This window comes from Microtus oregoni, unplaced genomic scaffold (genome assembly GCF_018167655.1).
Source record: "Microtus oregoni isolate MIOR12 unplaced genomic scaffold, Mior012 000002F_ref0000024, whole genome shotgun sequence".
Taxonomy (NCBI): Eukaryota; Metazoa; Chordata; class Mammalia; order Rodentia; family Cricetidae; genus Microtus; species Microtus oregoni.
Window position 1 is genome coordinate 55,922,987 of NW_024543061.1, and position 16,990 is coordinate 55,939,976.

The following is a 16,990-nucleotide window of genomic DNA, read 5'->3' on the forward strand; positions in this document are numbered from 1 at the left end:
TTACATATCAATTAAAAAATAAACTTGAGGGCTGGAGAAATGGCTCAGTGGTTAAGAGCATTGCCTGCTCTACCAAAGGTCCTGAGTTCAATTCCCAGCAACCACATGGTGGCTCACAACCATCTATAACAGGGTCTGGTGCCCTCTTCTGGCCAGCAGGCATACACACAGACAGAATATTGTATACATAATAAATAAATAAATATTAAAAAAAAATAAATAAACTTGAGCCGGGTGGTGGTGGCGCACGCCTTTAATCCCAGCACTCAGGAGGCAGAGGCAGGCAGATCTCTGTGAGTTTGAGGCCAGCCTGGTCTACAAGAGCTAGTTCCAGGACAGGAACCAAAAAGGTACAGAGAAACCCTGTCTCGAAAATCCAAAAATAAAAAAATAAAAAATAAATAAATAAACTTGAGGGTTAGAGGGATGTGTCAGTAATTAAAACACTTGCTGCTCTGTCTGAGACTGGAGTTTGGGTTCCAACACCTTTACACGCAGCTCACAATTACCTGTAACTCTAGCCCCAGGAGATATGATGTTCTCTGTTGACCTGTGTTGGCCCCAGTCATGCGCATGGGGCTCAGGCATACATGAAGGCCAAACACCTATACCCATAAAAGAAATACTCTTTTTAAAGAAAAGGTAACAATAAAAGAGATGTTACAGAAAACCCTGCTATATACGGAACACCGACTAAACTCCAAGCTTTCCCAGACCAGCTCCCCTTTCACCCCTCCCACTACCCTTCCAGGCATGTGATCTATGCTTTACAGATGGCAGAGGCCTCCAGGCTCTTTGTACTAACACAGTGGGTAGCGACAGAGTCTGGATTTAAACATTTTTAGTTTATTTTAATGCTACTTTTTGGTGCTGGGGATGGAGCCCAGAGCTCTACCACGGAGTGAGGCACACTCTTCACCCAAAGCCAGGTTCTGATGACCAGATCTTCTGGCTCCCAGCCGAACATTCTTTTTTATTTACTTGTTGCCTTCCCGGCCAGAGTGAAATCTAACTCAGTTTGGAATTAGCCTCCACCCTAAAGCACAGCTTTACTCGTGGAGATGCTCAGAGAGAGTTGTGTGAATATGAAAACCTGTCCCTGTCCCTTGGGGACCCCTGGTCTTAGAGGGCTCAGCTCTTCAGTGCCAGGGCCTAAATTCATACACAGAAGTCCTAAATACTCCTTTACTGCATATAACTGCATTCGGAGATAATGGCATGTATGCATGTGTATGTGTGCTTTGTTTTTAATTTTTTTTTTTTTTAGTTGACCAAAATAAGGTTCCATTTCATCTGGTGCTCCATCCTGCAATCCCAGTCCTCAGTGCACACATGACCTTCAAAGTTCAAGCATACCCTTGGTTAGAGTGAGTTGTAGGTTAGTCTGTGATATGTGAGAAACTGATTCAAAAAGAAATAAGTCATTAAGATGGTGATTCGATACTATAGGAGGGATCCTCATGGGAAGGAGGAGCATTAGACAAACACAGAAGGATAGCCATGTGGAGAAGGCGGCCTACCAGTCAAGAAAAGGGGCCATCTCAGCAAGAGCTAACTCTGCCAACACCTTGTTCTCAGCTTCCAGGCTCTGAGAGGAATGGAAATAAATTTCTCTTGTTCAAACAGTGGTGGCCCTTTGTGATGGCGGTTGAGTGGAGTCAGGAAGCATTGTGGGGGAAGGTCTGCTTCCTGCTGTTTTAAAACCTGGGGACACACACACACACACACACACACACACACACACACACACAGTGGCTTGGCCAGACTCCTGCCCTTGTCGGCCCACCTCCACAATCTTCCTTCTCACCGACAAGTGACCACTAGGCTCAGGCTGCCTCCCAGGGACGGTTATTATTTCAGCTGGCCTGAACCCAGAGGGCTTCACGTGTACTGTTTGCTCACCCACGCAGGCTTTCCTGCACCTTGCCTTTGCATTGTAGCCGAACACCCTGGGGATCATGCTTGCAGCCTGGCTTTGACAAAGCCTGGCTGCAAAGTCAGTTTCCCCAGGTGAGTCACCACCACTGAACAACAAAAGCCATGCATGGAAGTCACCCTGCCACCTGGGGGATATTTTAAGTCTGCTGCATTCAGAGGCTCAATGGGGGACAGGGTTCAAGGGAGGGGAGAGGGGTCCTGGGAGAGGAGGAAGTCCCACTCTCTGTCCTTCTCTCCTGGACCTCACAAAGTAGGTCAGCTCTAGTGACGTTGCCTCCAGCGAGCAGGAGGGAGATGGGCTGGCTGCGTGGGAGGGCACGACTCTGGGCGCACATTGAGATGCCATCTGTAATTGCAGACTCCGCAAGCTGCAAGATCTTAAAGATCATCTTGTCTAATTCCCTTGTTTTGCAGATGGTGAAGCTGAGCCCAGAGGGAAAAAGGGGGGACTTTTCCAAGGGTCACAAATTCCAAGTGGGGACAGAGCCGGAGGGAAGTCTAGGTGTCCTGTCTTGGTCAGTGCTCTCTTCTGAGGTGTGTCAATGCCTCATTGGCTTGGATTCCTGTGCTCAGATGTCTAGACTGCTCTTTGCTTTCTTCTGACTTGTGTATCTCCCTTCAGCCATCAAAAAGAAGAACACAGACACTGTGAACCTGTATTCAGTGTGTGCCGGGCTGGGAAGGGTCAGATGAGCTCATGCAGGTCACTCCATTAGCATACAAAAAGCTCATTAAATGTTGGTCATTATTGTGATTTTTTTTGGGGAGCCTTATTTTATTCTATTCTGTTTTTGAGATAGAGTGTTACATAGCCCAGGCTGGCCTCAAACTCCCTGTGTGACTGAGAATGACCCTGGACCGATCCTCCTGCTGCTGCCCCCCAAATGCTGGGGTCACAGGTCTGCACCTCTATTACCCTGTTTTGTGAGGTGCTGAGGATCATATTCTTGGATCTGTACATGTTAGGCAGTCTCTTGGATTATCCACATACCCGGCCATTCTGATAATTTTTTTATTATTACTAAGAACCAACTGTTAGAAGCAGCAAAGATTCAGAGAGTTGACACAGCCCGAGTTTGCTTCTATAATTAAGCATAATGAACACAAGATATGGAAAACGCCTAAGAACAAGCAAATAATAAAAATATACAACCACACCAACCACATGGCATATGGTGTATGTTTTATAGACCTTTTTTTATTTTCTGCCTCTCTTCTTCACGTTCCCATGTTTGTCATTTTTCACCTGTATCAGGCTCAAGCAGAGCATGTGGCAGGGTAATTAACAACATGGGCTCTATGTTGAGATGGCCTGGTTTCCAAAGTCGGCTTCACCGTTTACCAGCTGTGTGGCCTGGGGACTCAGTTAACCTTTCTGTGCTTGATTCGCCACCTGTTGTCCAAGTCTCTGTCCCCTGTGCAAGTGCTGTGAGGACCAAGTGCATGCTGTATAAAGTTCCTAGGGAGGTGTTGGGTGCAATTTGACATATCGTTGCCACCAGAACCATCTATGTGGGCCTCACACAGGGCTATCATTGGCTATGCTCATCTATTGTTGTTATTCTTGTAGGTGACACCCAGGTTTTTTCCTGCTCTAAATAATGTGACCCCTAAATCCTCTCAGCCACACATCTTTGGACCGTCTCTGTGTTTATGAAAATACATCCCTTCGAAACTACATTGCTGGCTTATAAGTAATGTGTGTGCCAAATTCTTGCTGGGCTTGGGGGCTAGAACCTGTTATCCCAGCATTTGGGGAGTTCATGCAGGAGGATTGAGTTCAAAGACAGTCTATGGCATAGTAAGACCTTAGTTCAAGGGAGGAGAATTATGAAAAGAGAAATACGAGCAAATGCAGGAGTCTCTGGGGAACCTGGATAAGAACAGGGAACACAAGGACACATTTTGAGACTTGGGACTGTGCTTAGTTGTGGGATAATCTGTGCATATACCTGGAGATGCTACCCAGGTCTATTTTCTTCTGCCGAGCACCATGGTTTCTGTGTTCACCCATGTTAGTGCCTTCTTGATGCTTTGGTTCTATATCCAAGAAGTACCCTCATCATAAGAAAGCATGCAGCAAAAACCCCAAACTAGACCACTCTGTGGAAAAAAGAAAGGTTTCCTGGGGGATCAAACTGCCAGGCTGCCTCTAAGGGGCAGAGAACTGATGGTGGGAAAAGCCTTGCCAGTTTTTTTTTTTTAATTAAAGATTTCTGCCTCCTCCCCGCCATCGCCTCCCATTTCCCTCCCCCTTCCCCGATCAAGTCCCCCTCCCTCATCAGCCCGAAGAGCAATCAGGGCTCCCTGACCTGTGGGAAGTCCAAGGACCACCCACCTCCATCCAGGTCTAGTAAGGTGAGCATCCAAACTGCCTAGGCTCCCACAAAGCCAGTATGTGCAGTAGGATCAAAAACCCATTGCCATTGTTCTTGAGTTCTCAGTAGTCCTCATTGTCCGCTATGTTCAGCGAGTCCGGTTTTATCCCATGCTTTTTCAGACCCAGGCCAGCTGGCCTTAGTGGGTTCCCGATAGAACATCCCCATTGTCTCAGTGTGTGGGTGCACCCCTCACGGTCCTGAGTTCCTTGCTCGTGCTCTCTCTCCTTCTGCTCCTGATTTGGACCTTGAGATTTCAGTTCAGTGCTCCAATGTGGGTCTCTGTCTCTGTCTCCTTTCATCGCCCGATGAAGGTTAATATTCAGGAGGATGCCTATATGTTTGTCTTTGGATTCACCTTCTTATTTAGCTTCTCTAGGATCGCGAATTATAGGCTCAATGTCCTTTATTTATGACTAGAAACCAAATATGAGTGAATACATCCCATGTTCCTCTTTTGGGGTCTGGCTTACCTCACTCAGGATAGTGTTTTCTATTTCCATCCATTTGTATGCAAAATTCAAGAAGTCCTTGCTTTTTACTGCTGAGTAGTACTCTAATATGTATATATTCCATACTTTCTTCATCCATTCTTCCATTGAAGGACATCTAGGCTGTTTCCAGGTTCTGGCTATTACAAACAATGCTGCTATGAACATAGTTGAGCATATACCTTTGTTGTATGATAGGGCCTCTCTTGGGTATATTCCCAAGAGTGGTATTGCTGGGTCCAGGGGTAGGTTGATCCCGAATTTCCTGAGAAACCGAAACACTGCTTTCCAGAGTGGTTGCACAAGTTTACATTCCCACCAGCAATGGATGAGTGTACCCCTTTCTCCACAACCTCTCCAGCAAAGGCTATCATTGGTGTTTTTTATTTTAGCCATTCTGACAGGTGTAAGATGGTATCTTAAAGTTGTCTTGATTTGCATTTCCCTGATCGCTAAGGAAGTTGAGTATGACCTTAAGTGTCTTTTGGCCATTTGAACTTCTTCTGTTGAGAATTCTCTGTTCAGCTCAGTGCCCCATTTTATAATTGGGTTGATTAGCCTTTTACGGTCTAATTTCTTGAGTTCTTTATGTATTTTGGAGAACAAACCTTTATCAGTTGCGGGGTTGGTGAGATCTTCTCCCAGTCAGTGGGTTGCCTTTTTGTCTTAGTGATAGTGTCCTTTGCTTTACAGAAGCTTCTCAGTCTCAGGAGGTCCCATTTATTCAATGATGCCCTTAATGTCTGTGCTTCTGGGGTTATACGTAGGAAGTGGTCTCCTGTGCCCATGTGTTGTAGAGTACTTCCCACTTTCTCTTCTATCAGGTTCAGTGTGTTCAGACTGATATTGAGGTCTTTAATCCATTTGGACTTGAGTTTTGTGCATGGTGATAGATATGGATCTATTTTCATTCTTCTACAGATTGACATCCAGTTTTGCCAGCACAATTTGTTGAAGATGCTCTTTTTTTCCATTGTATACTTTTAGCTCCTTTATCGAAAATCAGGTGTTCATAGGTTTGTGGGTTAAAGTCAGGGTCTTCTATTCGTTTCCATTGGTCGACTTCTCTGTTTTTATACCAATATCAAGCTGTTTTCAATACTGTAGCTCTGTAATAGAGTTTGAAGTCAGGGATGGTGATGCCTCCAGAAGTTCCTTTATTGTATAAGATTGTTTTGGCTATCCTGGGTTTTTTGTTTTTCCATATGAAGTTGATTATTGTCTTCTCCAGATCTGTGAAGAATTTTGATGGGATTTTGATGGGGATTGCATTGAATCTATAGATTGCTTTTGGTAGAATTGCCATTTATACTATGTTGATCCTCCCAATCCAAGAGCAAGGGAGGTCCTTCCATTTTCTGGTGTCCTCTTCAATTTCTTTCTTCAAAGACTTAACGTTCTTGTCAAATAGATCTTTCACTTCCTTGGTCAGAGTAACCCCAAGATATTTTATGCTATTTGTGGCTATCGTGAAAGGTGATGCTTCTCTGATTTCCCTCTCTGCTTCCTTATCCTTAGTGTATAGGAAGGCAACTGATTTTTTGGAGTTGATCTTGTATCCTGCCACATTACTAAAGGTGTTTATCAGCTGTAGGAGTTCTTTGGTAGAGTTTTTGGGGTCGCTTATGTATACTATCATATTATCTGCAAATAATGAAAGCTTAACTTTTTCCTATCCAGTTTTATGGGGAGGAGGTAGCAGCAGGTGGAAGGCAGACAGGCCAGAACAGGAGGTGGGGCTGGCATGGGGACTTTGATCTGTTACAGTAGGCTTGTTTGGGGTAGTCAGGAGCTAGACACCCCTTTGCTGAGACAGTTGACTGTAGGGGCAGACAAGAGAAGCAATAGCTTTTCTTATGGAAGTGAGCTTCAGGAGATTTCTGAGGAACGCTCCCTGAGTTCAGGTTTCTATTTCCTTAACAATCCTTCCGTTTACCTGGTCAGTATTCTCCCTGAGCTGAGCCAAGGTTATGGCTTAGGACATTTGTCAGTGGCACTGACATTTTGGGGGCCCACTTTGGATCTAACACAATGTGTTTAATATTGTGGAAAAATTTTGGTTAAAAAGCACATTTGTTGTTTCTAAAGAAGAGTTAACACTGAAGGCCATACAGATGGATGCTGGGGGTTTGGGATGCCACCTGAGGCCATGTTGATGTCTGAGGGTCATGGTGCTGCCAGGGCCATACTGATCTGAGTGACCTGTGCTGCCCCCACAGGCCATGCTGATATCTGTACCCGAGCTGCAGCTGAGGGCCATGTTTGGGTCTGTGGCTGTACCACAGCGCAGGGCTAGGATGATGTCCATAGCCCATGTTACCAGTGAAGGCTGTGTGGATGCCTGGGCCTGGGCCACCATCTGAGGCCATGTTGGTGGCCAAATTGTGACTGGGGCCATACCAATCTGAGTGACCTGCACAGCCATCCAGGACCATGGTGTATCCGACCCTAGTTGTAGCAGAGGGTCATGTCCGTGTCCATGGTCTTACAACAGATGGGATCTGTGTTGATGACTGTGGTCAGTATTATTACCAGGGGCCATGAGAGAGCTGGACCCGGTAGGCAGGGCATTGAGAACTAGTCCTATTCCTTGCAGGCTGCCTCAGTGGGAAAGCTCCCCCCAACCCTACCCTCACTCAGGAGAACTGGCCCCAGCGGTGTGAGTGTGGGAAAGCTGTCCCTAACCTTGAAGGGTCCTGGAAGAACTGGCCACCCTCTCGCCAGTCACGACAATGGGAGAGCTAGCTCAGCCTTCAGGAGAGCTGGTTTCACCCCTCACTATGAGCAGGAGAGCTGACATCGATAGCAGGGGCCACTACAGATCTGGCCCTGACTGTCTCAGGAAGCAGGCAGAACCAGTAGAGGCCCAGATCGACCAACTCAACTACCACCCAGGCCCACATCTAGGACTTTGAGTTGGTCCACTCCAATGTCTACCCCATCTATGATCTGTTGGAGGATATGAAGGGACCGATCCTGTGGAATCATGACTCAGGGCAACAACACGATATCTGGGAGAAGTTTCAGTATCAATGGTGTACCAGAAGCCAGAGGCCTTGAACCAGACCAAAGTCTCTTTGCAATGAATGTTTTCAAGTAAAGCTGTTTGAGCAAAAGGCTATACTGGGTGACACATTGCTGCTCCCAAGGCCACTACGACAAAAGAATATATGACAGAGAGGCGTAAAATGTTTTTCTTTTTTCTTTTTTTTATTTTATTGAGAAAAGGAAAAAAAAGTTTCAGCCTCCTCTCAGCCTCCCATTTCCCTCCCCCTCCTCCCACCCTTCTCCCCCTCCCCCTACTCCTCTCCCCCTCCCTCTCCAGTCCAAAGAGCAGTCAGGGTTCCCTGCCCTATGGAAAGTCCAAGGTCCTCCCACCTCCGTCCATGTCTAGGAAGGTGAACATCCAAACTGGCTAGGCTCCCACAAAGCCAGAACATGAAGTAGGATCAAAACCCTGTGCCATTGTCCTTGGCTTCTCATCAGCCCTCATTGCTCGCCATGTTCAGAGAGTCCGGTTTTATCCCATGCTTTTTCAGTCATAGTCCAGCTGGCCTTGGTGAGCTCCCAATAGATCAGCCCCACTGTCTCAGTGGGTGGGTGCACCCCTCGTGGTCCTGACTTCCTTGCTCATCTTCTCCCTCCTTCCGCTCCTCATTGGGACCTAGGGAGCTCAGTCCAGTGCTCCAGTGTGGGCCTCTGTCTCTATCTCCATCCATCACCAGATGGGGAGAGAAAAGTGAGAAGGGGAGGATGGAGGGATCTTGGGGAAACAGGATGATTGCGATAAAGGAAGGTTGGATAGGGGAGCACGGAAGCACAATTCTTAGTTAAGGGAGCCACCTTAGGGTTGGCAAGAGACTTGAACCTAGAGTGGCTCCCAGGAGCCCAAGGCGATGTCCCCAGTTAATTCCTTGGGCAGCTGAGGATAGGGAACCTGAAATGACCCTATTCTATAGCAATACTGACGAATATCTTGCATATCACCATAGAACCTTCAGCTTTTTTAAATATTCTTGTGGGGGTGGGGAGGCTACAAGGGAGAGCATACATGGAAGGACTGTGAAATGAGTGGGATTGGTGTGCGTACTGTGAAATTCCCAAAGAATCAATAAGTACGTTAAAAAAGAAGTCAGACAGTGGTGGCACACACCTTTAATCCCAGCATTCAGGAGGCAGAGGCAGGCAGATTCTCTGAGTTCGAGGCCAGCCTGGTCTACAGAGTGAGTTCCAGGACAGGCTCCAATGCTACACAGAAAAACCCTGTCTCGGAAAACAAAAAACAAAACAAAACAAAACAAAAGAATGGTTACATGGCTAACGCAAAAGGAAGGCCAGAAATCCCTCTATAAAAGGAAGGTAGGTATGAAAATAAGTACAAGAGCAAAATGTTATTACTTTAGAGTGAGACACTGGTTGGAGAAGCTCTTGATCTTTCTGTCCCTGCCCATCCAGGCAGGGATGAGACAGGTTGGAGACAGTGGATTTGCAAATCAGCTACTGCTAGAGAGTTATTAATGGCTTAGGATACCAGGCTGGTCTTTCCTTGGAATAATGAGAAGGCTCAAAAGAGAGAATGGAAATATTTAAAGCTTTTATTTTTGCATAGCGGGAAGGATGTGGCAGAGGAAGCATGTGACTTTGTGCGAAGAACTTGGGGAGACAGCTCATCTGTTAGGAACACTTGTTACTCTTGCAGAAGATTCTGAGCACCCACACAACAGCTCACAAGCAACAGTTCCAAGGGATCCAGTGCCCTTTTCTGGCCTGCAAGGATACCTCACAGCTGTGGTGTGCAGATATACATACAGGTAACACGCCTATACAGATAAACAAAAACATTTCTTAAGAAGAACCTGTGAAGTGGGACTGGTGGGATGGTGCAGTGCATGGAGGTGCTTGCTGTCAGGCCTGATGATCTGAATTCCAACCTAGATCTCACAAGGCAGAGGGAAAGAAATGACTCCTGCAAGTTGTCCTCGGACCTCTGAATATGTGCCACAACCCATGCATGCCCACACACCTTGCTGTGAGTGACTGTCCTCTGAACAAAGCAACCACCATCCTGGGGAGCTCGACTGTGTCCCAAGCAAAAAGATCATCTCTTCTGGACTTGTTGACTATTTAGATATGTAATAGGGATGGGGAGGGTCACAGGACCCTTATGTGAGTATCCAGTCATTTACTTCCCCTTGCTTTATGCAATTCTGTTCTAATTGTGCATAGGAGGGGCTAGATTACATAGTGATGTCTAGAAGATGGGGGTTCATCTCTGCAGCTATAGGGAAGCCCTCATTCATGCTAGGTAAAGTCTTTTCAGGTGTAGTCTATTGTGAGGAGGGACACCCACATCCCTGTAAGTAACTCATCACCTATGCTCATAAGGAAGCCCAATGAACTAATTCATAGGTTTCCCAGATTGAACTTTGGTGGAATCATGCCTTGGTTTGTTGTTTGAACATTAGGAGAAGTAAATGTTGCTTCTGTTTCTCCTGTGTAAGGAATTTTAGCAAACACACACACACACACACACACACACACACACACACACCACATCCTTAGAAAGAGAACCTGTAAATTTGCCTCCTAAAGTTGTGTTTATAACTACCACATTCTTGAGTTTGAGAAACATTACCTGGAATTGCCTAGCTAGGAGTGAAAGATGCTCTTTTTGTCACTAGGAGATCTTCACAGGAACTTGGGTTCGTAGGCTTGCAATCCCAGCTCCAGAAAAGGCTGGTGCAGGAAGATGTCCAGTTCAAGACCTGCCTGGGTGTGGTTGTTTGAATGAGAATAGTCTCTATAGGCTCATATATTTGAATGCTTGATCCTTAGTTGGTGAAACTATTTAGGGAAGGATTAGGAGATGTAGGTTTATGGGAGAAGTTATGTCACTAGGAGTGAAGTTTGAGGTTTTGGAAGCCCATGCAAGACCCAGTTACATCTCTTTCTGCCTCCAACTTGCAGATCAGATGCAAACTCTCAGCTGCTGCCACACCTGCCTGACTGCTGCCATGCTCCCTGTCATGATGGGCATAGACTCACCTGAAACTGTAAGCAAATCCCCAGTTAAATTAACTGCTTTCTAAGTTGTCTTGGTCGTGGTGTCTTGTCACATCAATAGAAAGAACATTAAGACTCTGAGCTATAGACTAAGTTCAAAGGCATCTAGGTAACTAAGAGAGGCCTTGTCTCAAAAAAGAAGTAAATAAAATATAAAGAGGGCTGGGGATACAGTACAGTGGTAGGATGCTAACCGAACATGACCAAAGCCCCAGATACAATCCCCAGCGCTATGGGGAAATACTTTATTGAGAGGCTGTTGTGATACTCACCTCCACCTGACAGATCCTGATGCTAGGACCTCGGCAGATTGAAGCCTATGCCCAAGTATAAGCTTCGCGGTACTGTCTGCTGTATGTACTAGTTATGGGCTGCATTTCTGGCTCCCCATGCTCACAGCTGTGATGTTCAGCACAATAGCCAGACTCACCTTGGCCTCCTCCATTCCTGACTGGTAATAGGCTTTCCATCTTGCCAGCTTCAACCTTGACTTTACCTTGTCACATGAACTGAAGGCTTTGAGGATTTGAAGGTACCAATGACTGGTGATGATTTGGGCAGTTGGGGGTCCCCTTGCTGTGACTCTTAACACATCCTATTGCTCCCAGGGTCACTTTGCTGTAGCTGCATGGATTTATTATTTTGCCATTCTCTGCATTTGTGTAGCAGTTTGTTTGGAATCCATTTTCCTTGGAGAGTTCAGAGAGCAGCACTCAACCTGATGGGCAGGTCAGTGACTCTGCCTGCCAAGAGGGCCTGCAATTGACAATAAATAGAAATAAGAAGTGCTGACCCACTTCTGCATCATCTGATGAAGCTGAGCCAGCTGTAACATGAGGGCTGGCTTGTTGGGGTTTCTGTCCCACCTGGTACCCCACAGCCGGCAAGCCCCAAAGAAAATCACACAGAAAGTCTGCATTAATTATAAACTGATTGGCCCATTAGCCCAGTCTTCTTATTAGCTCTTGTAGCTTATATTAACCCATTATTCTCATCTATGTTAGCCACATGGCTTGGTACCTTTCAGACGGGCAGGTTACATCTTGCTTCTTGGTGGTCTGGGCTTGAAAGGGAGGAATGGGCTTCCTCCTTCCTAGCATTCTCCTGTTCTCATCCCCTGCCTCTACTTCCTGCCTGGTCAATCAGCGTTTATTTAAAACATGCTTGACAGAATGCAGACAGTTCTCCCGCACCAGCCAGCCACAGCGAGATGGTGTCCTGCTCTGAAGAAGGCCTTTCCTGGGTCCAACAGGAAACTTAGAGAGGGAGAGCGGGGAGCTGGGGTATGGGGCAGTGCATGTTGGGAATGGGAAGAGGTGAAGATCAGTTTGGCAGTGCAGCAGCCATTCTAGAATTTTTTTTTTTTTTTGAGGCAAGGTTTCTCTGTGCAGCTTTAGAGCCTGTCCTGAAACTCGCTCTGTAGACCAGGCTGGCCTCAAAGTCATAGAGATCCGCCTGCCTCTGCCTCCTGAGTGCTGGGATTAAAGACGTGCGCCACCACCACCCAACTAATTCTAGAATTTTTATATGAGTCTTTATAAACAAGACTTTGTCTGGAGGAAAGTATGGAAGTTCTGTTTGCATGACATCATGCAGGTTTCAGAAAGCGTTAAGATTGTCCACTTCAGAAAACAGTAAGTGGGGGTTGTCACAGAAGAGGACCCTGAAGCAAGGATCTGAGAAGTGATCTGAGCTGCCACGAAAGGGCACAAGACAAATCCAACTCCCACCGCACTTCATGAGCTCACCCCTTCTGGAAACTCCGGGAGCTGGTATTGAACTATTGCTTCAGAGTCATCACCCCTCAAAGTGGAAGAGCGGGATGTGTGCACTTTTGCTGCCATCGCGGCTGCTCCTGTAAAGCAGAGTCAGTTACAGCTGCTGTTCCGAGCAGTAGAGACTTCCATGGCTTAGGAAAATCCTTCAGAGAGAGGTACAGGTACTGGGAGCGCAACTGGTTCACATCTGATGCATGCCAGTGTAGCAGGCGCTCTCTTGGGCTACCAGCCCACCTCCAAATCAAGACACAGAGACTTATTACTAGTTATGAATGCTCAGCCTTAGCCTATGCTCATTTCTGGCTAGCTTTTTCAAATTTAACTTATATTAACCTGTTTCTCTGCATTTACATTTTGCCGCAAGGCTTTTTTGCCTTTCTCTCTGTATGTCCACTCCTACTTGGCTGGCCCTGCATATCTGTCTCTTTCTTTCTCCATTGCTCTCTCCTCTCCTTCTCTCTTGTCTAGATTTCTCCTCCTACCTATTCTCTCTGCCCACCAGTCCCACTTATCCTTTCTCTGCCTAGCTATTGGCCATTCCAATCAGGTACCTTAGGCAGGCAAGGTAAAACAGCAACACATCTTTTCACAATTAAACAAATGTAACACATCTTTACATCATCCACAAAAGCAGAAGAAACCAAAGGAAGACACCTGAACATAGTGGACAGACAGTCCTGGGATATACCAAAAATCTAACTAAGACTGAGCCCAAGGATGCCAGAGATTGAGCCCGCAAGAAACATTCTTCTATGGTTTCTGCCTTGAGTTCTTTCCCTGACTTCCCTCAGTGATGGACTGTGACCTGGAAGTGTAAGCTAACCAAATCCTTTCTTCCCTGCCTCAGTTACTTTTCTATTGCTGTGAAAAAAAAATCACTATGACCAAGGCAACTTATGGAAGGAAGTGTTTAATTGGAGCTTACAATAGGAATTCATCCATCAGGCAGGAAGTGCTTACATCTTGATCCACAAACAGAAGGTAACACACTGGAGTCGTGGGAGGCTTTGAAAACTTAAGCCCACCCCCAGTGACACAACTCCTCCAATAAGGCCACACCTCCTAGTCATCCTCCCCACACAGTCAACTGGGGACCAAGTATTCAAAGACCTGAGACTTATGGGGCATCTCATTCAAACCACTGCCCTCCTCTCAGTTATTCTTGGTCAGAGTGATTTACCACAGTGACAGAAAGCAACCAGGGTGTGACTGTCTTAGTGGGCCCAGAACTAAGATGATTCCCCCCAAGAGACCAGGATAAATCAGTCACTTGGGCTTAGAAAGCAAAGCAGCAGAGCTCCCAAAGCCCATCCTATACCTAACTGCGGATGTAGTTCAGAGACAGAGAGTATGCTTAGCGTGTTTGAGGACTTGGGTCAGAGACTCAGAACCGAACACTACCTTTATCATCAGTAGGTGCACACGAAACAACCCCCAAGCCCCAAATCTACTGCCTGGAAAGAATCATAAAAGGATTCCCTTATGATAAAAATGTTCTGGACTTAGCGGAAACTATTGCACATGGCAGAATTTTGTGAATATGCTAAAAGCCATTGTTGCAACACTTTAGAGGGATGGATTTTTATCATATCCCATTAAAACGACTCCCATATGGATAGACATATAGATCAATGGAATATAATTGAGAATCAGAAATGAAATCATATCTTTATGACCAATTGATTTTTGATACATATCATTGGATTTAGGGTCTAATTGATAACCTAGGTTGATCTCATTCTAGCCTAATTACATCCATGAAGACCTCTGTTAAAATACTGTTACATTCATAGAGGTTTCTGAGAAGTAGGACCTGTTTATACCTTTTGAAAGGCCACCAGTCAAGCCATTATGCCTGTAATTTTATAGATGATGAAACTGAGTCACTTGCTGAAACAATAGGAATAGTAACAGGAGGTCAGAGGTATGAATCCAAGCAGCCTGTCTCCAAAGCCATGTCCTTAACCACCAAGAAATGAAGGAGCATCATGCCCATCCAGTTCACCAAGATGGATGTGAGAGGTGTTATTAGAGATGCAGCTTGGAAACCTTTTATTCCCTAGTCTTTCCCTGTGCATATATAAAGAAAAACTGGTAAGACAAAACAAAACAACAACAGCAGCAACAACAACAAAAAACCTAGCCATGATCTGCTCTTCAGTATGTGTCTTAGCTGTGGATGCTATAACAAAATACCACAACAGAATGGCTTAAAGATGACAAAGGTTTATTTCTGACAGTTCCGAAGGCTAGAATCAGGATTGGTGTAGGCTCCTGTTCAATCTGAGCTCAAAAGCAGGAGACTAATTTCTGCTGAAGACATTTGTGAAAAAGAATTCTTTCTTACTTGTCGTTTGGTTCTTTTTGGAGCTTCAGTACATTGATGAGCCAATCACATTGGCAGGAAACTTTGTCTTACTTAATCTGCCTATTCAAATGCTACTCATACCCAGAAATAGTCTTATAGACCCCTCAAAAGAAATAGTACTCAGTCAATCTGGGCACCCCATGGCCCAGGCAAGTTGACACATAACCAAGTCAAAATGCATCTTAGTTGGCTTTAGCTGTCCTAGCAAAACACTGACTGTCTGGTTACACAGCTGACATTCAGTTTCCCACAGCTCTGGACCCTGGAAACCTGCTATCAGGGAAGCAGTATGCCTGGGTTCTGGCAAGAGCTCTGTTCTGGGTCACAGATAGCTACCTTCTCACTGTGTCTTCCTGGATGGCAGAGCGGGCACTTCGACACCTCTCTCTTATTTTCTTTCTTTCCTTTGCTGTGCTGGGGATTGGCTCTAGTCAACTTACCTTAGGTGGGAAACCAATGATTAGAGTCACAAAAGCCATGGATTTCAAGTAAATACATGTACTAAGAGGTGAATTTGAGGCTGTATAACCAGGTATATCCCTAGAGAAAGACCATTGGTGTAGAATCTGATAGATTCAGGTTCACATGTGACTCTTCCACTTACTAGCTTGATACTGCAGCCCTGTCATTAACCCACTGAGCCCCTGTATCGCCATCTGTGAAAAAGAGTTAGGAGGCAGACTGTAAGGGATGAGTTGTTGGCTTCCTGGGTTCTGGAAACCTCCTTCCTCTCTCAAGGAGGAAATTCTTCAATTTGGAGGAAATAACTACATAAGAAAATAAGTTAGACTCAGGGAGTGGGGGAGGAAATGAATGTCTCAGTGGGTAAACAAGCACGAGGACATGAGTTCAAAACACACAAGATTCAGAACGCACAGAGAGTTACAAGACTGACAAGGTTCCTCCCAAGGGTTACATAAACAGTCAACAATTGCCAGGCAAGAGGAGACTCAGTGGAGTTGCCTGCAAGTGAGCTAGCACATGTAGATTTCATGAATTGTCATCTGTGTCGGGGTGTGATGCAGCTGTCATGCTCCTGTAAGTAACCTTGTGACACTTTGAATAAGAATGGCTCCCATAGGCTTCTAGGAAGTGACACTGTTAGGAAGTGTGGCCTTGCAGAAGTAGGTATGATCTTGTTGGAGGAAATATGTCACTAGGGGTGGACTTTGAGGTCAGGTGCTCAAGCCAGGCCCAGTGTGTCTCTTTCTTCCTGCTGCCTTCCAATCCAAATGTAGTTCTCCCAGCTGTCTCTTCTGTACCACGTGTACCTGCATGCCGCTATGCTTACTGCCATGATAATGGACTCAACGTCTGAACTGTCAGCCAGCTCCAACTAAATAGTTTCCTTTATAATAGTTGTTGTGGCCATGGTGTTTCTTTATAGCAATGAAAACTCTAGCTGAGACACCCACTTTGCTATTTTATATAGGTTTTTTTTTATGGGTGTGATCTGTAGTGAACAGTGAGAATTGAAATTGTCACAAACAATTGAGCTGACAGAATACAGCATTTCCCCCAAGATAACTTAATAAAATGTGATAATTTTTCTTCTTGTTAATTTAAGAACTAATTGCGTTATAATGCTGACCAGGTGTGACATGCTGATTTTTCTTTAAAAATACTTTCAGGGGAGCTGATTATGAAAACATGAAGAACATAATTTGCTTCTTTTAATATTCAAACTCAATTAATTTCAGTGACTCAAACATACTGGGGTGAAAAGTTAGAATATTAAAGCTCCATTTGTTTAAGAAAGAAACCCTTTTTTTTTCCTTCTCATCAGACTTCCCAATTGTTTTGGACATAAAACGTCTTTCTGAGTCGGTTAGATAACCTAGCAAAACTAATGAAAGCTTTTTCCCCAAACTTCACTGTGAGAGTATCACCCAATAGGTGACAGTCTGTTGCCTGGCAAACAGCCAGCTGCCCTGAGCCAGGGGGCAGTGGTTACAGCCAGTACTGACCAAACTT